Genomic DNA, 27,063 nt, shown 5'->3' on the forward strand with positions numbered 1-27,063 from the left:
ATACCTAGGTTTGATACAACTAAGCTTTTAGAAGAGTACAAAGAAACATTTGCAATTGAATGTAGGAATCGATTTGCAGTCTTAGAGACTTTAAGAGACGAAGAACAGATAATTAATGAATAATGGTGTGTTATTAAGAATATATATCAGTCAGTTGACGGTGAAGTCTTTGGACACGGAGTTACAAGGAGAAAGCCATGGATATCAAATGATACTTGGGATAAGATAAAAAGGAGACAAAGGCAGAAATTGATTGCTGAAAGTTTTCGAGGAAGTAAAGAAAATTACAAGGTAGAGCATGCTAAGTAGTCCAGTATTGACAGTGAGGTCAAAAGAAAAGCCAGGAATGACTGGAGAGAATGTTTAGAAAGTAAAGCAGATGAGGCTGACAAAGCTATGAATTCAGGAAGTGGCTATAGTGTAAGAATTTCTCATAGAATTATTAATGAAATCTCAACTGGGGCAAAAAAGAAGAAGCATATACCCATCAAATAGAGAGAGGGGTCTGTTATAACAACAGAAAATGAAGAAAGACAACGTTGGATGGAACACCTTAGAGTGGTTATGAATAGGAGATATGAAGAAAATAATTTGATTGATATACCTGAAGCTGATGAAGACCTTAATGTGCCCATGAATGATTTAAGTGTGTTTGAAGTTGAAGCTATCCTAAAAAAACTAAAGAGATGGAAAGCCCCTGGACATGATGGAATAACTGTTGAGATGATACTGGCTGAAAATGAAGTGATTCCCAGACTACTTATAAGATTATTTTGTAGAATGTTGCATGAAGAGGCAAAGCCTGATGAATGGGAGCTAGGAGTGTTGGCAAAAAAAAAAAATGGAGACCTGACTGATAGCAATAATTACAGAGGCATAACACTTACGTCAGTTGTCATAGAAATGTATTGTTTACTTATTCTAAGGACACTGGAGAGAAAGATTGATGAAAAGCTGAGAGATGAACAAGCAGGATTTAGGAAAGATAGAAGTGGCACTGACTAAATTTTCATTTTGAGACATGTTGTACAGCAATGCATATAATATAGAAATCACCTTATAATGGCATTTGTGGACTATGAAAATTTTGTGGAGAGTCCTGCGTTATTATGGAATTCCTCTTAAATGTGTAAATTTGATTAATTCTGTAAATGAGCATAGCAAGTGCAAAGTGGAGTCTTATCAAATGAATTTCCAGTGAACAGCAGAGTACTCCAAGGGAAAGTGTTGTCACCTAAGATTTTTTATCCTCTTCATGGATGTTGTAATGCGTAGAACAGTCAGAGAGGTAGGAGAAGGATTGGACTGAATTGGTGATAGGACTTTAGCAGCCCTAGAATATGCTAATGATGCTGTCCTTGCTAGCAGAACACCACAGGATTTGCAATGCTTGCTTACCAGAATGCATAAAATATCACACGAGGTTGGGCTGAAGATCAATAGAAGAAAGACAGAGATAATGAGAACGGAGTATATAATGAAAGATGGAATACCATTGGAAGGAGAAAGGATTAATGAGGTAGAATCATTAAGGTATTTAGGAACTATGATCTCCAATACCGGGTCTATAGAATTAGCGTTTAGTGAAAGATTGAAAAAAATAAATCAGACAATGGCTAGGTTAAGTAAAATTTGGAAATAAAATCGCCTACAATTACATATAAAAATCAGACTATATATCAGTTTAGCAAGATTGGTGTTACTGTATGAACATAAGTCATGGCATGACAATGTAAAAATCTCCAATAGATTTAGAAGATTTGAGAACAAAGCCCTCAGAAGAATATTGAGAGTTAGGTGGCAGGACACAATTAGAAATGAAACTATAAGCAAGATCACTCGAGTGCCATATGTGGATGAGAATATGATGAGGGTAGATGGAGATTGTTTGGGCCTGCTCTTCGTACTCCCCACGAGAGGTTAGTTCACCAAACAATACTTAACAGCCCTCACCTGATCAAGCAAACTATTCTCTGATGCAGTCTTACATCCTTTTCCAAAGATCGAATTTTATAATCCGTGGTAAACTTTTTATCCTAATATCATTCTTAGTTCTGAAAGCTGGCAAAAGCAATAAGATTCTCTTGTGTTTTCTAAAACCTACCTAACAAAAAAGAGCTTGTAGTTTACAAATGAGTTTAGCTGATGATAATACCGTTAGAAAACTTTTAGTCGTGAAATTTTTAATTGAAAGATTTTTCAATGAAATTAGAAAAAAAAGCAAAACTATATTTACATGTCAAATATTTCCTTTGACTATTGGAGGTTTCAATAATAAAGGACCCACATATTCATACCGGCAATAGATAGATCCAACACAATTTTTAATACAGTATTCATCATGGAAATAAAACACCTCGAAAAATGAAATAGACACAGATTTGTGGAGTGTGTAGCAGCAGGCAGCACCCTACTGCCTATTGTATTGCCAGACACAAGGCCGGATACCAGACAACCGCCCATTGCCCGAACTGCAGAGGATCTCATCATGCTTGGCATGACAGATGTCCCTTTCGGCTCAAACGGATTGCAGACCGTCATGAAACAGATCGTCATTACAACCTTCGCCCACGTCAGCAACGTCGAACGCAGTAACCTCCTACCAACCACACCTCTCCCCCTACCAACCGCACCTCCCAACAAATTCCAAATCCCTCCAGACACTCCATTCCTGAACTTCCTTCTCCTCCAAGCCTTCCTCCAGCACCTAAACCTCTACGCCCTCCTAAACCTCCTCCAAAGTCGAGAAGATCCCCTTCCTGCACTCCTGTCAAGCCTTCCTCCAGCACCTAAACCTCAACGCCCTCCTAAACCTTCTCCAAAGTCAAGAAGATCCCCTTCCCGCACTCCTGTCACTCCTTCACCTCTAAAATTCACCTCTCCTTCTGCCATTCCACAGCCAAAAAAAACCTTCCTCATCCACATCCGCTCCTACAACTCACACACCCAATTCTTCTCACTCCTTAAGAGAATTCCCAACCTTACCTAAGCCCGCTGTCAGAAGCCAACCAAGCGCCTCTCGCCCCGCCTCACCCCACCTTGATGTTGATAGTAATTCATATGACCTCTCTGCTTGCCCCATGGATGCTATTCTAGCAGCCATAAGTAATATCCTTCGCAGTTTTCTGCAGTCCCGTAGAGTAAAGTTCACCCAAGAGTCTCTTGACGACTTCGTTTTTTAACATGCCGCCCTTGAACTCAATACTTAGTTCCCTTCATAGACCCTCCCACAAACGATCCTAACACAACCACATACAACAACCAAAACACCCACCAAAACAATCGGGTAAGAGTGCTCCAATGGAACGTGTGCGGCCTACGGAACAAGTTTGCATTCCTGCCATCTCAAACTTCAGTAGAAAACCCTGATATAATTGTACTGCAAGAAACAATGCTCAACGAGAACATACCATTTGCCTTCTCAGGATACAAAGTCTACTCTACGTATCTTTCACCAACAACAAGAGGCCTAACAACTCTTGTTAAAAGCAGCATTCCCTCCAAGATAGCACCAAGTATTGACTGTGGGACTGAGGCAGAGACTCTGAGTATTCAGATATCCCTGCTTGCCACAACTCTCACAGTACATAACATCTACAAAGCCCCAGCAAAAAGCATCAATGCAGAGGCTCTTTTCGCAGCCGCCTCTGTTGATGACACAATAATTGCAGGAGACTTCAACGCCCATCACCCGTTCCTGAATTCAGTAACTGCAGCAAATCAAACAGGCAGACACTTGCATGCCTTACTACAAGAATATCCGGATGTAACACTCATCAACAATGTTACAGAGGCTACTCTTTTAAGAGGAGGACGACTAGACCTCACCCTCCTCTCTAGAGCCATACAAAGAGGCGCTAGATGGCAGCTGCACCCTGTATTAACGAGCGATCACATTGCCATAGAAATCAACCTCGAATTGGAGCAATATCCCCCTCCTCCTCCACCCCCCAAAAGGTGGAATCCAGACTTTGCAAACTGGAGAAAATTCGAAGCAACTATGACAGATTGGGCTTTGGAATACATTAAAAACCCTCATAATGATATTTCCACCCTATCACTCGACTTCAACAAACAACTAGATGCAGCCGCAAGTGTTTCCATGCCTCAGAAAAAACACTCTGAGAGGAAACACGCCGATGCCTGGTACTACAACAGCCGCACCAAAGAAATGAATGCCAGGATAAATAGGACCAGAAAACTTCTCAGAAGACACAGAACTGACGAGCTCCATGACTTACTTGTGGAGATCATTAAACACTGTGAAAGTATCACTGGAAGTCAAAACGGATAAATGGTACTCATGGTGCCATGAAATCAACTTCAACACATCCCTAGCCAACATATGGGGCTGGTTCAACAAAATCTCTGGGAAATATAACACACCCAGAGTCACACACCCAGACCCATTAGCTGAAGCCAACAGAATTGCCAACAACTTTGCTGACAGAGCAAAAAGTACCAACCTACCTCTGCAGACAATAAATAAGCAGAGAACACTACTCCCAATCAGGAACAACATCATTGAAGCCGCCTGCAACATGGTAGATGACACAGACAGCCCTTATACCATGGAGGAACTTAATACGGCCCTTGAAAGGGGCAAAAAAGACACTGCCCCTGGAGCCGACCTCATCATATACAGTATGTTGAGGAATATGGGAAGCCACGCGAAGTTGGTGTACTTGCACCTGATTAACAGAACACACACAGATAGACTACGCCCAACTACATGGAACCAACAGGACACCAAGCCCATCCCCAAACCCAAGGAACCAGACACCTACCGACCCATAGCTTTGATTAGCTGCACCGAGAAAGTAGCTGAGAGAATGGTACTCAACAGACTGCACTGGAAAATAGGCCAATTACATCACCGCCTATATGCTTACAGGAGCGGCATAGGCACTCAAGAATGTATAACAGATGTCCTATCAACAATTAATGACAAAAAAGCCCTAGTCATATTTCTCGACCTAGAGAAAGCCTTTGAGCTAGCCAGCTCACCAGCCATTCTCTTTACACTTGTAGAAAAGAGAGTAAAAGGACATCTACTAGCCTGGACTCAAAATTACACAACAAATCGAGAAGCCAGAGTAGCCTTCCAAGGAAAAACAACCGATTTCATCCCCCTAGAAAACGGAACACCACAAGGAGGCATTCTAAGCCCCTACCTCTTCAATTTATTAATGGAGAGCCTAGCCACTCTAAATCTCCCAAATGGAGTGGAAATCTTCATATATGCAGATGACATATGTATCATATGTCCAAACAAAGCACATGCAAGAAATGGCACCCAAAAGGCATTGGATATGATCCAGACCAAATGCAACGATCATCACCAATAAAACAAAAGTGGCTATAAAGCATCTGCAAAACCCTCAGAACTTTACTCTGAGGGGTGAAGCCATTGAATGGGTAAATCCATTCATATACCTTGGAGTTATCATTAGCAAAACGCTATCACCTGCCAATGAAGTAACATACCTAAGAGAGAAGACAAAAATTCGTCTATCAGCCATGAGACGAATGTCCTCCCCCAAACAAGGAGTATCAAACAACCTCCTCAGACTGTTTTATCTACAAGCAATTCGATCTCACATCGATAAAGTAGCACCTACTCTCACCACAATGACTGACACTCAAAAAGAATCATTGGAAGTAGTGCAAAACAACGCCATGAGACTCATCTGTGGCGCTCCAGTGTGGACAAGACTCTGCTTACTAAGAGCAGAAACTAACCTAATTTCCCTGTCAGCCAGAATTGACATTAGGAATAGCAGTATAATATTCAATCATAGCAGACAGAACAAGCCCACTTAATAACAAACTAAAAAGACTCCTACCTCTAGCAGAAGAGATAGACCCATCCAAATCTCATGCAAAGAAACTGCTAGACACACTAAGAAGGATGCAAATGCAAAATGAGGCCCACAAAACCAAGGGACAACAAAAGCACGAAGGCTATAGCAAAAGCCCCTTGGGCTCAGGACCCTATCAAATACAACTTTGCCATCCTACCAGCAGCCAGCAAAGCTCTCTGTACACCAGAGCAACTAACTGAAGCTGCAAAGAGTGCAATCAACAACACACCTGCACCCAACATCTACTATACAGATCGATCAGTAGACCGCGAAATTCCTGCAGCTGCTGCTGCAGTCGTCTCCCCATCTGGATATAGAGAAAATTGGAGACTTTCTAACCATGCCTCTACACTACAAACTGAGCTTGTGGCTATTGCAAAAGCCCTAGAACACTCGCCGACCTACAGTATGGAAACACAATGATCCATACAGATTCCAGAGGAGCCATCCTGGCTCTCAGAAACAAGGAACCAACAGAGAATGTTTATCTCATAACAGCAATCCAATTCCTAGCCTTAGATAAAAAAAACAACAACAGACAAGTGACTCTTAAACTGGATTCCAAGTCATACCGACATTGCTGGCAATGACGAGGCCGATCACTTAGCAAAATCAGCCTTAATGTGCCAGTCAATAAGTATTACTGTGCAACCCTCATTGAAAACCATCCAGAATCAAATGGCAGCCTACTGCAACATCCAAAGGATCAGCAAAGTAAGGCGAGCCTTCCTGGATGGATCAAGATCTGAAAAGGGGTATATTGAAGCTACAAACATACTACCACACCCAATTGCAAGGAAATCACCGCGCCAGGACGCTGTCATCATCTGTAGACTGCGACTGGGATATTTATGTTGCTGGCAAATCATCCTAGACAACGATGCAGACCAAGCAACACAGCACAGACGAACAAGACCATGCAATTACTGTAATCTAGACACAGATGAACCACTACAGCACTACCTACAGCACTGTCAAGAAACTAGCCTACTTCGGCAGGATTTCAACCCAAATAATCCTGCAACTGCAACAGCAATTGTCAAACACATAATTGCAAACGTTGATGCCCTCTCAGCCTTTCTCCGCAGCTACCCTCCACCTAGATAACGTAACAACTGCACCAGTTTGCCATCTGAAAAACCCTTTCCTTTCTACTTTTTCTGCTGAGATCAGAACGACTGCTGGCGGCTGAGGGCAATAACTGCACTCTTGTTTGGAGGTAGTTTTGCGTTCCTGTCCTTCCTCTCAGCGATGGGAGAAAGTGCAGAGCCGTTGGTGGTTTTTCTGGTTTTCAACACCTCTTCCGCTGCAATCTCTCTTTTTCAGTTCAGGTATCCCCTCTAACCATTAATACCCAGACTGTCTCAAAAATCACTATTATTATTAAATCTTTATTTTACTTTTTTTTATCTATTATTACAGGTACAGGAATATTTCATTCCACCCTTTTCCTACCACTCAAGCAGCTACTATTCTCTTCTTTCAGCTCTCTCCTACATAGCTGAACTCTCTTCTATACCTCTGCCTAATAACTTAAGCTTAAACCACTATGAAGTTTTCATACTTCACCTATACCAATATCTCCAACTAAAAACTCTCTAATTCCTATTTCGCTGACTCGGGCTCCTGAGGCAAGGGCAAAAAGAAATATAACCTTTTGAGTCAGATCCTTGAGAGGGCACGAATCGTTGTCCAAATTGGAGGCAAAATGGAGCACCTTGTCCAGGGACCAGGAGATAGGTTTTGGTGGGGGTGCTGGGCGTAGACGAGCGCATGCCTTCGGCAGTTTATTGAAGATGTCGCTGGACAGATCAATCTGGAAGGCGTACATTAGCAGTCTAGTCAAGGCCGATTTACAAGTAGAAATCGTGTTGGCTGCTAAGCCCTGTCCATGAAGGTGAATGAAGAAGGACATACAAAAATCGATGGTGATTTCCGTAGGATTTTTTGCCTTGACGAATGAGACCCATTTTCTCCAGGATGATTCGTATTGCCGTCGTGTAGATTCGGTCTTGTATTCCTCGAGGAAGTCTAGACTTTTCTTCGAGATCCCAAACCTTTTCTTCACGGCTAGGGAGAGAAAATCATGAGATGAAGGTCCCTGACTTTCGATGATGAAGCGAAGACAGTCGACTTCTGTACTTGTTGGGAGAGAACTGGGCCCGGGATAGGGATCAGCGTGGGTTGTAGCTCCAGGACTAGGGGGTACCAGTTGCTCCGGGGCCACTTGGGAGCCACTAGGGCCGCTGTTCCTTTGAAGGTTCTCAGTTTGGAGAGGACTTTTAGCAGAAGGTTGGTGGGAGGGAACAGGTAGATCCTGGACCATCTGTTCCAATCCAGTGACATGGCGTCCACTGCTTCTACCTTGGGGTCCTCGTACGGGGCCACATATCGAGGAAGTTGATTGTTGTCGCTCGTTGCGAAGAGATCGATCTGGAGTTCTGGGACTTGGTGAGAGATGAAGGAGAAAGATCTTGCGTCTAGAGACCATTCTGACTCTATCGGGCTTGTTCGAGATAGAGCGTCCGCCGTCACGTTGCGGAATCCTTGTAGGTGAACTGCAGACAGGTGCCATTTCTTCTTCTCTGCCAGACGGAAGATTGTTATAAGCACCTGATTTATCTGGGGCGATCTTGAGCCTTGGCGATTGAGACATCGAACTACCACCGAGTTGTCCAGGGTCAGACGAATATGGATCGAGGGAGGCGGGGAGAGTTTCTTCAGAGTTAGAAGGACCGCCATGGCCTCCAAGATGTTGATGTGAAACGTCTTGAATAGGAGAGACCATGTTCCTTGAGCCTGTTTTTGGTGGGAGTGACCTCCCCAACCCTCCAGCGAAGCGTCCGTGTGGATGTTGAGTGATGGAGGTGGGTGTTGAAGAGGGATGGACCTTTTCAGGGCCTTTGCTTCCGACCACGGCTTTAGGAGTAACCAAAGTCTGTTTGGGAGCCGTCTCTTGAGGTCTCTTCGAGCGATGGATGCGGAACGTCTCCAGACTCCCGCGGCATCCCTTAGCTATGCACGTAGCACTGGGTTTGTCACTGAGGCGAACTGTAGGGAGCCAAGAACTCGTTCCTGCTGACGTCTTGAGCTCCGTTTGGATTTCAGCAGTCGCTTGACAGACCCTGCCATTTCCTTCCTTTTCTTTTGGGGGATGGAAAGGCGGTGTGACTGAAGGTTCCACTGGATTCCTAACCATTGGAACTTCTGAGCTGGAGAGAGGCGAGATTTCTTTGCATTTATCTTGAATCCCAGGTGTTCTAGGAACTGGGTAACTTTGTTGCAGGATCTTAAACAATCCTCGGGCGATGGAGCCCAGACCAGCCAGTCGTCGAGGTAGGCCATCACCTGGACGCCTCGGAGGCGAAGCTGTTGAACGATGGCGTCCGCCAGCTTTGTGAAGATCCAAGGGGCCACGTTGAGGCCGAAGGGCATGGCCCTGAAGGCGTAGCTTTTCCTTTGGAGTCGAAATCCTAGGTAGGAGGAAGCGTGGTGGTTCATTGGAACGTACCAGTAGGCAACCGCCAGGTCTTTGGAGACTGTGTAGGAACCTTGAGGTAGAAGGGTCCTTATCTGTTGGAGAGTCAGCATCTTGAACTTGTCGTTCGCTATGAACTTGTTGAGGGGGGATAAGTCTAGAATGACTCTGAGTTTATCGGAGTCCTTCTTGGGGACGCAAAACAGTCTCCCTTGGAACCTGGTTGACTTTACCCTCCTTATCACCTTCTTGTTTAAGAGATCTAGGAAATATTCTTCCAGAAGGGGGGTTGATTCTTGGAAGAATTGCTGGAAGGTTGGGGGTGGTTGAGTCCAATCCAGCCTAGACCCTTCTTGACGATGCTGTGTGCCCAGGGATCGAAGGTCCAACGATCCTGGAATTGGCGGAGTCTTCCTCCCACCAGAAGTACTTCATTGCTTCTGGTATCCCGTGGGTTTACTGCCTCGGCCGCTAGCTCCCCTTCCTCCTCTGCCTCTGGAGGGACGGCGAGATGCGTCTCTGTCTGCACCTCTGTATGAGCCTCTACCTTTGGGACGAAAGGTAGTTGACTGTTGCTCGAAAGCAGGGGTGAAAACCGGCGACTGTGACAAGACCGGTTGGGTGACCAGCTGAAAGGTCTGCTGTGGCTGAGCAGCCACTTGGGGAGTAGCGGATCCCGGAAACTGCCGTCTTTGTTGACGTTACTGGGGTTTCGGCTTGGAGGATTTCCTCTTAGGCTGAGGGCCGTCGTCCTGAGAGGATTTCCTTTTCTTTGACATGCCCCACTTGTGGAGAAGGTTCCTGTTCTCCGTGGCGGCCTTGTCGGTGATCTCTTTCACAAGGGAGGAGGGAAAGAGGTGCTTACCCCAGATGTTGGAGGAAATCAGCTTCCAGGGTTCGTGTCTCACTGTGGCACTGGAGAACACGAATTCACGACAGGCTCTACGAGCCTTCGTGAAGCTGTACAGGTCTTTTACTACGGTCGCCAAATGTGTTTTGGCGAGAACCATGTAGTAGTCAGGGACTCTAGTGTCACCGGCCATGACGTCGAGCTGTACCTGGAGGGACATGGATGCGGCGAGCCTTTCCTTCGTGTCATGTTCCTGACGAAGGAGATGGTCATTAAGTTTCGGGAGGTCTTCGTTAAACTGACGGCCAGCTATCTCAGGTTCTAGTTTCCCTACCACGAATATATGCTGGACATCTTTCCAGTGTCGAACATCGGGGGGAGTAATCAGGGAGAAGGGTCTGCACTCCTCCAGTGCAGGGCAAAGTTTTCCTTCTTCCACTGCCTTATGTACCGCAGCGAAGGCCTTTTCCAAGAAGGGGAGGGTCGCATCGTCTGGTGCGACGTAGGTAGGGTGCTTCTTGCTAAGCGCCGGAAGTTTTGAGCTGGTAAAACCCCTACTTTTTACTGTATTGGCCAGCATAGTCTGGGCCTTCGGGAGATCGAACACAATCACCTCCTTTGGTTCGGTCTCTTCTTTAGAGGCAGGTTCGGATCGAAGTCGGACATAACAGTCCGGATAAGCCACAAAATTCGGGAAGAATTCCACTACTTCCAGGACAATCGAGCCGATCTTCTCACTGATGAAGATCCTGCCTGTTGTAATTGGCATGTGCTCGGCATACCTCCAGGGGTTGGCGTCCGAGCATGCCGGGAGGTCCTTAACCGAAATCCTTTTCGGCTGCTTTGAACTTCCCATGGTCCTGATGTATTCGTGTGTCTCACGGAGTTTCTTGTCCATGAGAGCTTTGAGCATTCGGAACATCTCCTGGGCGCTGGATGGGATGGGATCCGGGGTAGCGGAGGTAGACGGGAGTGATACATCCGTCAGTGTAGGAGTCGGTGTGGGGGTGGAAGGTGGAGCGACCTCCTGCTCCGACTCAGTGTATTCCACTTGGTCTTCCTCATAGTCCAATTCTTCGGCCATGAGGTTCCTCTCCGTGTTCTCCGACACTTCCGACATACGTTCCGCGTTGTCGGTATCCAGACGGCACTCGTGCATGGACTGGGCCATGACTACATCAGGTTCCACCGTTATCTGGACGGTGGGGATCTGATCCTTGGGGACCACAGAGTCTGGGGATGCCTTCGGGAAAAGCAAGGCCCTCAAGTCTTCGGTGGCAAGGTATGGTCCGGTGGCGTTCTTTTGGAAGCCACGCACCCACTTGCGTAGCTTCTCTCGAGAAGCGTCCCTAACCTTCGTTGAGGGAGGATTATTGAACGCCTCGACCAGGCGGCCCTTGCAGACTGTACAGTTCTGCGGGTCCCAAAACTTCAGATCGCCGTTCTTGTTGGCGCAAGGGGCGTGGGTCCTACACGCCGTGTGCCCGTAGAAGTGCGGGCGCTTCACTCCACAGAAACCGTGGTCGCATTTCACGTACTCCTCCTGTAAGAGAAAGAGAACATGAGTATGGGGAAGTCATATTAATGACTTATATTCTAAAGTTAAGTATTAAAAGGTTAATTTTTAACTTAATCTTAAGTGATATAAACATTGTGATGTTTGAGAGTGGAGCGGGAAATGAAGTAGATAGATACATACTCCGTATAACCCGCTCGGCTGGTTACCGTAACCTTATCCATAGGCAATTTGTTTGTGACCGAGGACATAGGGTAGAATTCTCCATAGATTGCCAGGAAGGCAAAGGAATTCTAGAAGGAATTGCCAAGGATATAAAACTGGGACTGAGGCCACTCAGACCATTGAATTGGGGATGTAGAAAACCCCATAGGGTAACGGTTTCCGGCAACCAGCAGTGCTAAGATACACACAGCATGCTGGAAAATTGTGATATGCAAGAAGAGAGCACGGCTACTAATAGAACGGTAAGACAATACCTATCTATTTATGTAGTCAAACCATCTGGTTGCAAGGTAGGGCTATCAGCATGTGTTGATAGCTAGGAGAAGGGGTGCAAGTCTCTTGGCGCCTCCGGAAAGCGCCGGCAGACCGGCGGCACGCCGGAGGCCGCTCCAGCAGAGTTTCTGGTATTAGTGATGACAAATAGAGAAGTCAAGAGTAATGCCAGGATGGCGGCCGCCGGTACAACAGCGGAATGCCGGCGGGAGGCGGAGGCTCCGGTTGCCGGCTTGGTGACAGGGACAAGGGTGAGCTACAGCAGAACCGGACTGCCGGCAATGGATGCCGGCACACCGGGGGTCGGTCCGATAGACGGAAGACCGAAGCTAGGAGGTATGAGGGTAGGCCATCGGCTGTACGCCGACGGGAGGCGGCAACCCTCCGGCACACGGAGGGCTGTCGGCCACGGGGGGCAAGGAAGGTGTCACCAAGGGGGGAGGTCGGTATCGCCGACAGTAGAGGCGGCAAGGGACCGGCACCAGGACAGTGAAAGAGACAGAAGGAGGGATGTAGGAGTACGGACACGAACCCCAAGGCATCCCACCTGAATGGGTTTACCCATGATAGGGGATAGCCCTATCACCTAGTGGCAGGGAGCCGCAGGCGGCCGGGAGCCAGTGTAGCCCAAGGAAGGGCTAGGGAACACCCAAGAGGGGGAGAACCCCTGCGGACAAAATGCATCCAGTGGCTAACCCCATAGGACACTATGAAGGGTATATGTACCAGAGCGGACTGCACACAGGGACTCAAGGTAGCCCTATCACTCCACCCTAAGGAGGAGTTGTAGGACAGGGGACAGATGGGTATAGGCTAACCTAAGTATAGGCTAGGCCATACAAGAGATAGGAGGGGAGGGGAGAAGAAGAAGGGTCTTCCATAGGGGAGGTTCTGTACCAAAACGGCCACCAAGGAAGGGAGGACGCTCCCTAGCCTAAGGTAGGCAGCCTGGCTGAGAACGGTGCATGGGTACCGTTTCAAGCAAGGCACAGAACTAGCTCCCCCCAAGCCTAACCTAGAGCAGAGATATTACGCCCTGAACCAGGAAGGTTGGAAGACGTATCGCTATTGCAGGGAAGGTCAGGAACCTAGCCTCAGCAATAGAGGAAGGGCAGGCCGTTCCTCATTCTCGGACGCAACCCTAAGGGGGGATCATTCCCTTAGGGAGGACAGAGAAGCGATAGGTACTCTGATATGAGCTTGACCCCCTTACGTGGTAGGGGGAGCAAGGCTACACAGAGGGAATGCCCTAAGGCAGGGGGTGAAGGGAGCATATAACGGATTTTGAGCGAAGCGAAAAATCTATTTTTGGGTGAGATAGCCATGGCGTCCTGATGGAAGGTTCCTTTTTGGTAGCTTCCTTGGGTATATAACTACTAGATATTCCCAGAGAATTTAACCACAGGTTATCACAGAATTCTAACTTCTGGAGCGAGTATCCTAAAGGTTTCCCTTTTAAGACTTCGTAAATCAACAGGGGACGCATGTATTAACGCGCCACATAGCTATCTACACCCTAAACAGAGTTAACACTTCGGTGTGTAGGGGCGGAGAATAGTTGGGAGCCGTTCCACAGCTAATCTCGTTCGTGGCTACTTTTGGTACTCGAGACGTAAACAAACGGGCGCCATTGCTAAATGACGTCACGTCCGTCGTCATCCTGAAGCCAGTTGCTTGCCGATCACCATGATACAGCAGAGCAGGGTGGGACCTAAAAACTGGACGAAGTAGCAGGGAGGGTCCATCAGGACGCCATGGCTATCTCACCCAAAAATAGATTTTTCGCTTCGCTCAAAATCCGTTTTTTGGGCTCAAGCCATGGCGTCCTGATGGAAGAATACCAGAGAATCAATGTATCGTGGTAGATTTTCCCCTATTGGGTAAGTGCCAAAGGCTTTGAACAGGGTAGCATAGTAATCTTAATAAAAGAATCGTAGGGAAGAAACCTTCCTGCCCCCTTGGCAGTGAAGTTCCCACGGGCCATGCCGAGATCAAAGTGGTTATCGAAGGGCTATTCACCCTGCTAGAAGAACCTGAAGAACTTGGAGACAAGACTGAATGGTTGGCATTCGTATAGGAACATTCTCGAAGGCAGACGAGTGGTGGTTGGACACTGTATGTAGAGGAGAATAGTTTTGTCTCTAAGGTATGAAGAGTAAGTATTCGTATTGGAATATTACATTGCAAAGGTGAATATATAATAAGGGTTAAGACCTTAGTATTCTTCATTAACCATAAGGAAGGGGATAATAAAAACTATGACAGACATGTATTTCATAGTATAAGTAGGAGCGGATTGAGACGCACAAGTAATAAAATAAGAATTTTATTTCACAATTGCAGAAATTTAAATGAATTGCAATAATAAGTAAAGTTAATTTACGACAAATTATAATGTACATAGTAATAAAGACTTGCTCTTGAATCTGAAAGGGAATTTCAAATTTATTAGTAGGCACTCGTTCTCGAGGAACGTCAGTCTTTAATTAAAACACATCATGCTCTAGGCATGCGGCACTCGTGTGACGACTATGACATTTCACCTGGGATAAGAACAGTTATAAGAAAGCACTAAGTGTTTTCGACATCACTACGTATCGCTCGAGGGTCAACATAGGCACCCGAAGAGTTAGAGTCCCAAGTAACTCGCTGTTCTATGCAGAGTTAGGTGCAGGTTTCATAACACTACCTGCGGCTACCACAAAATGTTTGACTTCGTGCACTTGTTTCGCATAATGTTTGAAGAAAACACGCGAGGACTTCCAGCCTGTGAAACTTTTAAGGCTTTCGAAGTCCATACTCTGAAAGAAATTCAGAGACGATGCAACTTTTCTAGGATCGTGACCGGCGGGTGTACTGTCAGGATCCGCTCTGCGGAATGAAGTAGGTGATTTTCGCTCTTAGTTGTTTCAGTGACAGGTCGCTGCCCGATGTTTCTCCTTTGAAGAGTTGGCCTCCACCAAAGTTCGAAGTTCTGCGAAGATAGACCTTGAGGCTCTCTACTGGGCATAGAGAGGCATCTTCCTTCAGGGGGCATATTCTCCAAGGGCCCCATCTTTTGGTGGGTAATTCGTTTTTGGCGAGAAACGTCGGATCCGGGGAGAGGGTAAGGTCTCCTGAATCAGTAAACAGGATATGACCCTCTTCTCTTGATAATGCCACTATTTCGCTGACTCGGGCTCCTGAAGCAAGAGCAAAGAGAAATATAACTTTCTGAGTCAGATCCTTGAGAGGGCATGAATCATTATTCAAGTTGGAGGCGAATGACCAGGAGATCGGTTTCGGTGGGGGTGCTGGGCGTAGACGAGCGCCTGCTTTCGGCAGTTTATTGAAGATGTCGCTGGACAGATCAATTTGGAAGGCATACAACAGTGGTCTAGTCAAGGCCGATTTGCAAGTAGAAATCGTATTGGCTGCTAATCCCTGTCCATGAAGGTGAATAAAGAAGGACATGCAAAAATCAATGGTGATTTCCGTAGGATTTTTTGCCTTGACGAATGAGACCCATTTTCTCCAAGATGATTCGTATTGCCGTCTTGTGGATTCGGTCTTGTATTCCTCGAGGAAGTCTAGACTTTTCTTCGAGATCCCAAACCTCTTTTTCGCGGCTAGGGAGAGAAAATCATGAGATGAAGGTCCTTGATTTTCGATGATGAAGCGAAGACAGTCGACTTCTGTACTTGTTGGGAGAGAACTGGGCCCGGGAGAGGGATCAGCGTGGGCTGCAGCTCCGGGACCAGGGGGTACCAGTTGCTCCGGGGCCACTTGGGAGCCACTAGGGCCGCTGTCCCTTTGAAGGTTCTCAGCTTGGAGAGGACTTTTAGCAGAAGGTTGGTGGGAGGGAACAGGTAGATCTTGGACCATCTGTTCCAATCCAGGGACATGGCGTCCACCGCCTCTGCCTTGGGGTCCTCGTACGGGGCCACATAACGAGGAAGTTGATTGTTGTCGCTCGTTGCGAAGAGATCGATCTGAAGTTCCGGGACTTGGTGGGAGATGAAGGAGAATGATCTTGCGTCTAGAGACCATTCTGACTCTATCGGGCTTGTCCGGGATAGAGCGTCCGCCGTCACGTTGCGGAATCCTTGTAGGTGAACTGCAGATAGGTGCCACTTCTTCCTCTCTGTCAGACGGAAGATTGTTAGAAGCACCTGATTTATCGGGGGCGATCTTGAGCCTTGGCGATTGAGACATCGAACTACCACCGAGTTGTCTAGGGTTAGACGAATATGGATCGAGGGAGGCGGGGAGAGTTTCTTCAGTGTTTGGAGGACCGCCATGGCCTCCAAGATGTTGATGTGAAACGTCTTGAACAGTGGAGACCACGTGCCTTGAGCCTGTTTCTGGTGGGAGTGACCTCCCCAACCCTCCAGCGAAGCGTCCGTGTGGATGTTGAGTGATGGAGGTGGGTGTTGAAGAGGGATGGACCTTTTCAGGGCCTTTGCCTCCGACCACGGCTTGAGGAGAAGTCAAAGTCTGTTTGGGAGCCGTCTCTTGAGGTCTCTTCGAGCGATGGATGCAGAACGTCTCCAGACTCCCGCGGCATCCTTTAGCTGTGCACAAAGCACCGGGTTTGTCACTGAGGCGAACTGTAGAGAGCCTAGAACTCGTTCCTGCTGGCGTCTTGAGATCCGCTTGGATTTCAGTAGTCGCTTGACAGACCCTGCTATTTCCTTCCTTTTCTTCTGGGGGATGGAAAGGCGGTGTGACTGAAGGTTCCACTGGATTCCTAACCATTGGAACTTCTGAGCTGGAGAGAGGCGAGATTTCTTCCCGTTTATCTTGAATCCCAGGTGTTCTAGGTACCGGGTGACTTTGCTGCAGGATTTTAAACAATCCTCGGGCGATGGAGCCCAGACTAGCCAATCGTCGAGGTAGGCCATCACCTGGACGTCTTGGAGGCGGAGCTGTTGTACTATGGCGTCCGCCAGCTTTGTGAAGATCCGAGGGGCCATGTTGAGGCCGAAGGGCATGGCCCTGAAGGCGTAGCTTTTCCTTTGGAGTCGAAATCCTAGGTAGGAGGAAGCGTGATGGTTCATTGGAACGTGCCAGTAGGCATCCGCCAGGTCTATGGAGACCGTGTAAGAACCTCGAGGCAGAAGGGTCCTTATCTGTTGAAGAGTCAGCATCTTGAACTTGTCGTTCGCTATGAACTTGTTGAGGGGGGATAAGACCAGAATAACTCTGAGTTTGTCGGAGTCTTTCTTGGGGATGCAAAACAGTCTCCCTTGGAACCTGGTGGACTTTACCTTCCTTATCACCTTCTTGTTCAAGAGATCTAGGACATATTCTTCCAGAAGGGGGGTTGATCGTTGGAAGAATTGCTGGAAGGTTGGGGGTGGTTGAGTCCAACTCCAGCCTAGACCTTTCTTGACGATGCTGTGTGCCCAGGGATCGAAGGTCCAACGATCCTGGAATTGGCGGAGTCTTCCTCCCACCGGAAGCACTTCATTGCTTCTGGTGTCCCGAGGGCTTACTGCCTCGGCCGCTAGCTCCCCTTCCTCCTCTGCCTCTGGAGGGGCGGCGAGATGCGTCTCTGCTTGCACCCTTGTTTGAGCCTCTACCTTTGGGACGAAAGGTAGTTGTCCGTTGCTCAAAGGCAGGGGTGAAAACCGGTGACTGGGACAAGACCGGTTGGGTGACCAACTGAAAGGTCTGTTGTGGCTGAGCAGCCACTTGGGGAGTAGCGGGTCCCGGAAACTGTCGTCGCTGTTGACGTTGCTGGGGGTTTTGCTTGGAGGGTTTCCTCTTAGGTTGAAGGCCATCGTCCTGAGAGGATTTCCTCTTTTTTGACATGCCCCACTTATTGAGAAGGTTCCTATTCTCAGTGGCAGCCTTGTCAGTGATCTCTTTCACGAGATCGGAGGGGAAGAGGTGTTTACCCCAGATGTTGGAGGAAATCAGCCTCCGGGGTTCGTGTTTCACAGTGGCACTTGAGAACACGAATTCTCGACAGGCTCTCCGAGCCTTCATGAAGTGGTACAAGTCCTTCACCAGAGTCGCCATGTGGGATTTGGCGAGTACCATGTAGTGGTCTGGGACTCTGGTGTCACCAGCCATGACATCAAGTTGTACCTGGTGGGACATGGATGCTGCGAGCCTTATCTTCGTATCTTGTTCCCGACGAAGGAGATAGTCGTTGAGTTTCGGGAGGTCTTCGTTAAACTGACGTCCGGCTACGTCAGGATCTAGCTTTGCCACCACGAAGGTATGCTGGATATCCTTCCAGTGTAGAGCGTCGGGGGGAGTTACTATGGAGAAGGGTCTGCACTCCTCCAGTGTAGGGCAGGGTTTTCCTTCTTCCACAGTCTTGTGGCACGCAGGGAAGGCCTTTTCCGTGAAGGGAAGGACTGCATCGTCGGGTGCAACGTAAGTAGGGTGCTTCTTGCTCAAGGCCGGAAGCTTAGAGCAGGTAAAACCTCTACTTTTGAATGCGGTGGCTAGCATAGCCTGGGCCTTCGAGAGATCGAACACTATCACTTCCTTGGGTTCTGTCTCTTCTTTAGAGGCAGGTTCAGAACGAAGCCGGACGTAACAGTCCGGGTAAGCCTCAAAGTTCGGGAAGAACTCCACATCTTCCAGGGGGACCGTGCCGATCTTATCGCTGATAAAGATCCTGCCGGTCGCGATAACCATATGCTCGGCATACCTCCAAGGGTTGGTATGTGAGCATGCAGGGAGGTCCTTAACCGAGATCTTCTTCGGTTCTTTGGACCCTCCCATGGACCTGATGAACTCGTGAGTCTCTTTAAGTCTGTCATCCATAATGGCTTTAATCATCCGGAACATCTCTTGGGCGGATGGGATGGGTTCCGGGGTAGCGGAGGTAGACGGGAGAAACACTTCCGTCGGTGTAGGAGTAGGGGCGGTGATGGAAGGCGGAGCGACCTCCTGCTCCGACTCGGCGTATTCCACCTGGTCCTCTTCATCTTCCGCGCCTTGGGCCATGAGGGTCTTCTCCGTGTCCTCCGAAATATACGACATGTGTTCATCTTTCTCGGAATCCAGGCGACACTCGTGCATGGACTGGGCCATGATTACGTCTGGTTCCACCGTGATCTGGACGGTGGGGATCTGGTCTTTGGGTACCACAGAATCAGGGGAGGCCTTTGGGAACAGTAGGGCCCTCATTTCTTCAGTGGCCAGGTATGGTCCAGTGGCGTTCTTTTGGAAGCCACGCACCCACTTGCGTAGCTTATCCCGAGAAGCGTCCCTGATCTCCGCTGAGGGAGGGTTATGAAAGGCATCGACTAGGCGATCCTGGCAGACCGTACAGTTCTGCGGGTCCCAGAACTTCAGATCCCCTTTCTTGTTGGCACAAGGGGCGTGGGTCCTACACGCTGTATGCCCGTAGAAGTGCGGACGCTTCACTGCACAGAAGCCGTGGTCACACTTCATCTGCTCCTCCTGTAAAAGAAAGAGAATATGAGTATGGGGGGGGGGGTCATAAGAATGACTCTTAAACTAAAGTTAAATATTAATCATTAATTTTAACTTGACAATAGGTGTGATGCACAGAGGAGGGCTGAGAGAGGATAGGTACATACTCCGTGTATCTCGCCCGGCTGGTTACCGTAACCTTCATCCATGGACAATCCGAAGTGACCGAAGGCACAGGACAGAATTCAATATAGAATGCCCGTAGGGCAGTGGGAATTCTATTGGAAATTGTCAAGGATATAAGGCTGGGACTGAGGCCACTCAGTTCCAGAATTGGGGACTAGAAGATCCCATAGGGTAACGGTTTCCGGCAACCAGCCGTGCTAAGATACACACAGCATGCTGGAAATCTGTGATATGCAAGGAGACACCATGATTACTAATAGAACGGTAATAAAATACCGATCCATTTACGTAAACAAGTCAACTGGTTGCAGTGTAGGGCTATCAATATCAGATGATAGCTAGTAGAAGGGGGTGCAAGTCGCCTTGACGCCTCCGGAAGGCTCCGGCAGACCGCCGGCACGCCGGAGGTCGCTCCAGCAGAGTCTCTGGCATTTAGGGAAGACAATATAGAAGTCAAGAGTAATACCAGGGTGGCGGCCGCCGGCGGGGAGCGGCGGCTCCGGCAGCCAGAGGTTGCCGGCTTGGTGACAGGAACAAGGATGGTTATAGCAGAACCGGACTGCCGGGGGCGGATGCCGGCACTCCGGGGGCCGGCCGGTGGACGGACGACCAAGCTATGAGGAAAGAGGGAAGGCCATCGGCTGGATGCCGGCGGCAGGCGGCAGTCCCCCGGCACACGGAGGACTGGCGGCCCAGGGGGTAAGGGATAAGTCACCAAGGTAGGAGGTGGGTATCACCGACAGTGGAGGCGGCAAGGGACCGGCACCAGGATAGTGAAAGAGACAGAAGGAGGGATGTAGGGGTCCGGCCACGGACCCCCAGACATCCCACTTGAGTGGGTGTACCCATGATAGAGGCTAGCCCTATCACCCAGAAGCAGGGGCCGCAGAGGACCGGGAGCTAAGGTAGCCCAAGGGAGGGCTAGGGGACACCCAAGAGCGGAGGGGGGGGGGGGGAACCCCTGCAGATAGAAAGCATCCAGTGGCTAACCCCATAGGACACTATGAAGGGTATATGTACCAGAGCGGACTGCACACAGGAGCTCAAGGTAGCCCTATCACTCCACCCTAAGGAGGAGTTGTAGGACAGGGGACAGATGGGTATAGACTAACCTAAGTATAGGCTAGGCCATACAAGAGATAGGTGGGGAGGGGAGAAGAGAAGGGTCTTCTGTGGAGGAGGTTCTGTACCAGAGCGGCCACCGAGGAAGGGAGGACACTCCCTAGCCTAAGGTAAGGCAGCTTGTCTGAAAATGGTGCATGGGTATCGTTTCAGCAAGGTACAGAACTAACCCCTCCAAAACCTAACCTAGAGCAGGAATGTTACATCCTGAACTAGGAAGGATGGAAGACGTATCGCTATTGCAGGAAAGGTCGGAGACCTAGCCCCAGCAATAGAGGAAGGACTAGCCGTTCCTCATTCTCGGACGCAACCCTAAGGGGGGATTATTCCCTTAGGGAGGGCAGAGAGGCGATATAATACTCTGATATGAGCTTGATCCCCTTACGTGGTAGGGGGAGCAAGGCTACACAGAGGGGATGCCCTAAGGCAGGGGATAAAGGAAGCATATAGGGGTCCTACTTGTAGGTTAGGTTAGAAAGACACACTATCTAACCTGTCCCTTATATGGTCCCTGAAGGCGAAAACATTTGCATCACAGTCAATAGTATTGTAAAATAATGCCACTATCTTCATAAGTAAGCCTAGGATCACTGATAAATATCATGCATGAACACTGATATAGGCACTCTGGCCTGGGGGCTATAGGAGCCAACTGGTATGGGGTCAATCGATGACCGATAAAAAAGCGTCAAAACACGATATAAAAGTTCCTAGCTATGAAGACTAAATAACTAATAGTATCGATTAGTTAATGAGGCCGGAAAAACGCTGTTGAGGCTATCTAAATAAGGCATGCAAACAACAGCGACACCATAAAATGGCCGGTCCGGTCGAGGCACAGCTCTGCCACAAAACATCAAATATCTCGAAAAGTAAAATTTACTTTACGGTCAGAGCTTAATTAAACAATACTGGAACCTTGTACTCAACTTTCCAGAAGAAGGCGAGGCCGAAGGTAGCGACATGACGAAGATGCAGGTTGATGAAAAGAGCGTAGGGAAAATCCGTCTAAGATAGGCAAGCTACCAGCAGAAGGATGACGACGGACGTGACGTCATTTAGCAATGGCGCCCGTTTGTTTACGTCTCGAGTACCAAAAGTAGCCACGAACGAGATTAGCTGTGGAACGGCTCCCAACTATTCTCCGCCCCTACACACCGAAGTGTTAACTCTGTTTAGGGTGTAGATAGCTATGTGGCGCGTTAATACATGCGTCCCCTGTTGATTTACGATGTCTTAAAAGGGAAACCTTTAGGATACTCGCTCCAGAAGTTAGAATTCTGTGATAACCTGTGGTTAAATTCTCTGGGAATATCTAGTAGTTATATACCCAAGGAAGCTACCAAAAAGGAACCTTCCATCAGGACGCCATGGCTTGAGCCCAAAAAGGGGTCCTACATTTAGGTTAGGTTAGAAAGGCACACTATCAAATCTATCCCCTATATGGTCCCTGAAGGCGAAAACACTTGCATCACAGTAAACAGTATCATAAAATAATGCCACTATCTTCATAACTAAACCTAGGATCACTGTAATATATCATGCATGAACACTGATGATAGGCACTCTGGCCTAGGGGCTAAGCTAGCGATCTGGTATGGGGTCAGGCGATGACCGATAAAAGAGCGCCAAAACACGATATACAAAGTTCCTAGCTATGAAGACTAAATAACTAATAGTATCGATTAGTTAATAAGGCCGGAGAAGCTGTTGAGGCTAGCTAAATAAGGCATGCAAGACAACAGCGACGCCATAAAATGGCGTGTCCGGTAGCAGCACAGCTCTGCCAAAAAACATAAAATATCTCGAAAAGTAAAAGTTACTGTATGGTCAGAGCTTATTTAAACAATACTGGAACCTGGTACTCAACTTTCCAGAAGAAGGCGAGGCCGAGGGTAGAGACATGGCTAAGATGCAAGTCGATAAAGTAAGCACAGGGAAAATCCGTCTTAGTAAGGCAAGCTACTATGCGAAGGATGAAGACGGACGTGACGTCATTTAGCAATGGTGCCCGTTTGTTTACATCTCGAGTACCAAAAGTAGCCACGGACGAGATTAGCTGTGGAACGGCTCCCCAGCTATTCTCCGCCCCTACACATCGAAGTGTTAACTCTATGTGGGGCGCAGATAGCTATGTGGCGCGTTAATACATGCGTCCCCTGTTGATATACGATGTCTTAAAGGGAAACCTTTAGGATACTCGCTCCAGAAGTTAGAATTCTGGGATAACCTGTGGTTGAATTCTCTGGGAATATCTAGTAGTTATTTACCCAAGGAAGCTACCAAAAAGGAACCTTCCATCAGGACGCCATGGCTTGAGCCCAAAAAAAACTATTTTGGCGGGAGAAGCTAACTTAAAAAACCCACCTAACCTATGCTAAAAGCCATATCCTTACCCAGGGGGGCTTCGCCCCCTGGAACCCCCCCCCCGACCTTGAAAAGATCTGTCCCTCTTCAACCACCACCTCCATCGATCAACATCCACACGGAGAGGGATGGGGGGGGGCCCCATCCCTCTAGCGAGGCATCCGTGTGGATGTTGATCGATGGAGGTGGTGGTTGAAGAGGGACAGATCTTTTCAAGGTCCTTGTTTCTGACCACGGCTTGAGGAGTGAGAGAAGCCTGTTTAGTAAGGGTCTTTTGAGATCTCTTCGAGCGATGGATGTGTTTCGTCTCCAGACTCCTGAAGCATCCTTTAGCTGTGCTCGTAGCACTGGGTCATTCCCACCAACGACAAGTTCAAGGAACTTGGTCTCCCCTGTTTAAGACGTTTCACACCAACATCTTGGAGGCCATGGCGGTTCTTCTCACTCTGAAGAAACTATCTCCTCGTCCTTCGATCCACATTCGTCTAACTCTGGACAGCTCCGTGGTAGTCAGATGTCTCAACTGTCAGGGCTCAGGATCGCCCCACCTCAACCAAGTGCTTTTGCCCATTTTCCGCCTGGCGGACAAGAAAAAATGGCATTTGTCTGCAGTTCACCTGCAAGGATTCCGCAATGTGACGGCGGACGCTCTATCGAGGACAAGCCCCATAGAGTCGGAATGGTCCCTAGACGCAAGTTCATTCTCCTTCATCTCCCATCAAGTCCCGGAACTGCAGATCGACCTCTTCGCGACGAGCGACAACGACCATCTTCCTCGATACGTGGCCCCATACGAGGACCCCAAAGCGGAAGCAGTGGACGCCATGTCCCTTGACTGGAACAGATGGTCTAAGATTTACCTGTTTCCTCCACCCAATCTTCTGCTAAAAGTCCTCTCCAAATTGAGAACCTTCAAGGGAACAGCAGCCCTAGTGGCTCCCAAGTGGCCCCGGAGCAACTGGTTCCCCCTAGTCCTGGAGCTACAGCCCAAGCTGATCTTCCTGCTGGGCCCAGTTCTCTCCCAACAGGTGCAGAAGTCGACTGTCTTCACTTCATCAAAGAAAGTCAAGGACCTTCATCTCATGATTTTCTCTCCCTAGCCGTGGAGAAAAGCTTTGGAATCTCGAAGAAAAGTTTAGACTTCCTAGAGGAATACAAAACAAACTCTACCAGAAGGCAATATGAATCATCCTGGAAGAAGTGGGTGTCCTTTGTCAAGGCAAAAAACCCTACGGATATCTCCATAGATTTTTGTATGTCCTTCTTTATTCACCTTCATGGACAAGGCTTGGCGGCCAACACGATTTCCACTTGTAAATCGGCCTTGACAAGACCATTACTGTACGCCTTCCAAATAGATTTGTCCAACGAAATCTTTAACAAACTTCCGAAGGCATATGCTAGACTCCGTCCTGCACCTCCACCGAGACCCATCACATGGTCCCTGGATAAGGTGCTCCATTTTGCCTTTAGCTTGGACAACGAATCTTGCCCTCTGAAAGACTTGACTCAAAAAGTATTTTTCCTTTTTGCTCTCACATCGGGAACCCGAGTCAGTGAAATAGTGGCATTATCTAGAGAAGAGGGCCAGATACAGTTCGCCGACACAGGGGAACTTACCCTCTTCCCTGACCCTAGGTTTCTCGCCAAAAATGAACTCCCCACCAAGAGATGGGGACCTTGGAGAATCTGCCCTCTGAAGGAAGATGTCTCTCTATGGCCAGTGGAGAGTCTCAAGGTCTATCTTCGAAGAACTTCAGACTTTGGTGGAGGACAGCTTTTTAAAGGTGAAACATCGGGTAGTGACCTGTCACTTAAACAACTAAGGGCGAAAATCGCCTACTTTATTCGCAGAGCGGATCCTGGCAGTACACCCGCAGGTCATGATCCTAGGAAAGTCGCCTCTTCTCTAAATTTTTTCCAAGGTATGGATTTCGGAAGCCTCCGATCCTTCACAGGCTGGAAATCCTCAAGAGTGTTCTTTAAACACTATGCGAAGCAGGTGCACGAAGTTAAAAGATTCGTGGTAGCAGCAGGTAGTGTATTGAAACCAGCTGCTTAGTGCTGCGTAGAACAGCGAGTTATTTCGGGACTCTAGCTCAACGGGTGCCTGTGTTGACCCTAGTGCGATACATAATGATTTCAGGAGACACTTAGTGTCACAAAAGACTGTTCTTCCTCAAGGTGAAGTGACATAGATTCTAACACGTGTGCCACGTTCTTGGACATGAAGTGTATTGTGACTCTTAAAGACTTTCGTTCCCAAGGAACTTGTGTATAAAGGCAAATTCTTTCCTTTCAGATTCCACATCACCGTCTTTTAGTTCATGATCTATGTCTGTTATTCAACAATTTTATTTTACTTTATTGGAATTTCTTGAATAAAAGATATTTTATTTACCATATGCGTCTTATTTCGCCTTTCCATATGAAAATAAATTGCTATTACTGTGTTTCAATGCCCTTAATTATTCTTTATTATATTATATATAATAATTATCCTGTCTGAAATATGCTCACCAAGCAAGTGAAATATTGTTCCTACACAAATATTTAACCTTCCGATCTGTCTACGAGACCAGCACGATCCTCGCATCCAGGTGAGTCTATCTTCATGAGAGTACTTCGAGATGTTCCTCTTGTCCAAACAGGACCTCCCTGCCAGGGGGGCAGGAAGCCATGTCATTGTTTATGCCACTGGTAGTGACATATAACGGAGATGTCACGATCTCTAAGGTCACCAGACCAAAGGAATATAGTTTGAAGTAGAAGGCACTTTGAAATGGGGAAAAACCATGATACACTAATTCTCTGGTACACTTCCATCAGGACGTCATGGCTTGAGCCCAAAAAATGGATTTTGAGCGAAGCTAAAAATCTATTTTTGGGTGAGATGGCCATGACGTCCTGATGGACCCGCCCTACTGGTTCTAGTTCGGCCTGCCAGGCCCCTCCCTTTCATATTGTATCGTGGAGGCTGGCAGAAACGCTGAATATGGAATGAAGAGGGCGGACATGACGTCAGTCAAGATGGCGGACAGCTATGGCTGCCGTTTGTTTACGTCGCAAGGTACCGTAACAGTAACGTAGGAGGATAACTTTGCAATGGCTCCTCAGTTATCTTGCCACCTTTCCCCCTCGAAGCGTAAACGCTATGTAGGCTGCATATAGCCATGTGGTGTGTCAAGCTTACGTCCCCTGTTGATATACGATATCCTAAAGGGAAACCTTTAGGGTACTCGGGCCAGAAGTTAGAATTCTGTGAAACCTTTGGTTTAATTCTCTAGGAATATCCACTGTAGTCATATATACCCTCAGGAAGCTACTGAAGGAACCTTCCATCAGGACGTCATGGCCATCTCACCCAAAATTAGATTTTTTGCTTCGCTCAAAATCCGTTTTTTGGGCTCATGCCATGTCGTCCTGATGGAAAGTTCCTTTAGACAGCTTTCTAAGGGATATTTGGCTACAGTGATACTCCCAGGGAATTGACCATAGGTCTTCGGAATTCTAACTCCTGGCGCGAGTATCCTTAAAATTTTCCTTAAGGATATCGCATAATATCAGGGGACGTATATCTTGATAAGACACATGGCAATCTTCACCCCAAATAGAGTTTTCGCTCTAAGGGGGAAGAGTGGCAACATTGAAGGGGAGCCGTTATCAAGGTTACCCTTCCTTCCCTACTATTACAGGGCCCAAAATGGTGGCTCATTCCTTGTGGCATTGAGCATGGTGCTACAGAGATAGTAGTTTTGGGAGGGGATTATTACATAATCCTTTTCCTTAGAAAAGGAGGGTG

The sequence above is a fragment of the Palaemon carinicauda genome, chromosome 1 (assembly GCF_036898095.1).
Source record: "Palaemon carinicauda isolate YSFRI2023 chromosome 1, ASM3689809v2, whole genome shotgun sequence".
Taxonomy (NCBI): domain Eukaryota; kingdom Metazoa; phylum Arthropoda; class Malacostraca; order Decapoda; family Palaemonidae; genus Palaemon; species Palaemon carinicauda.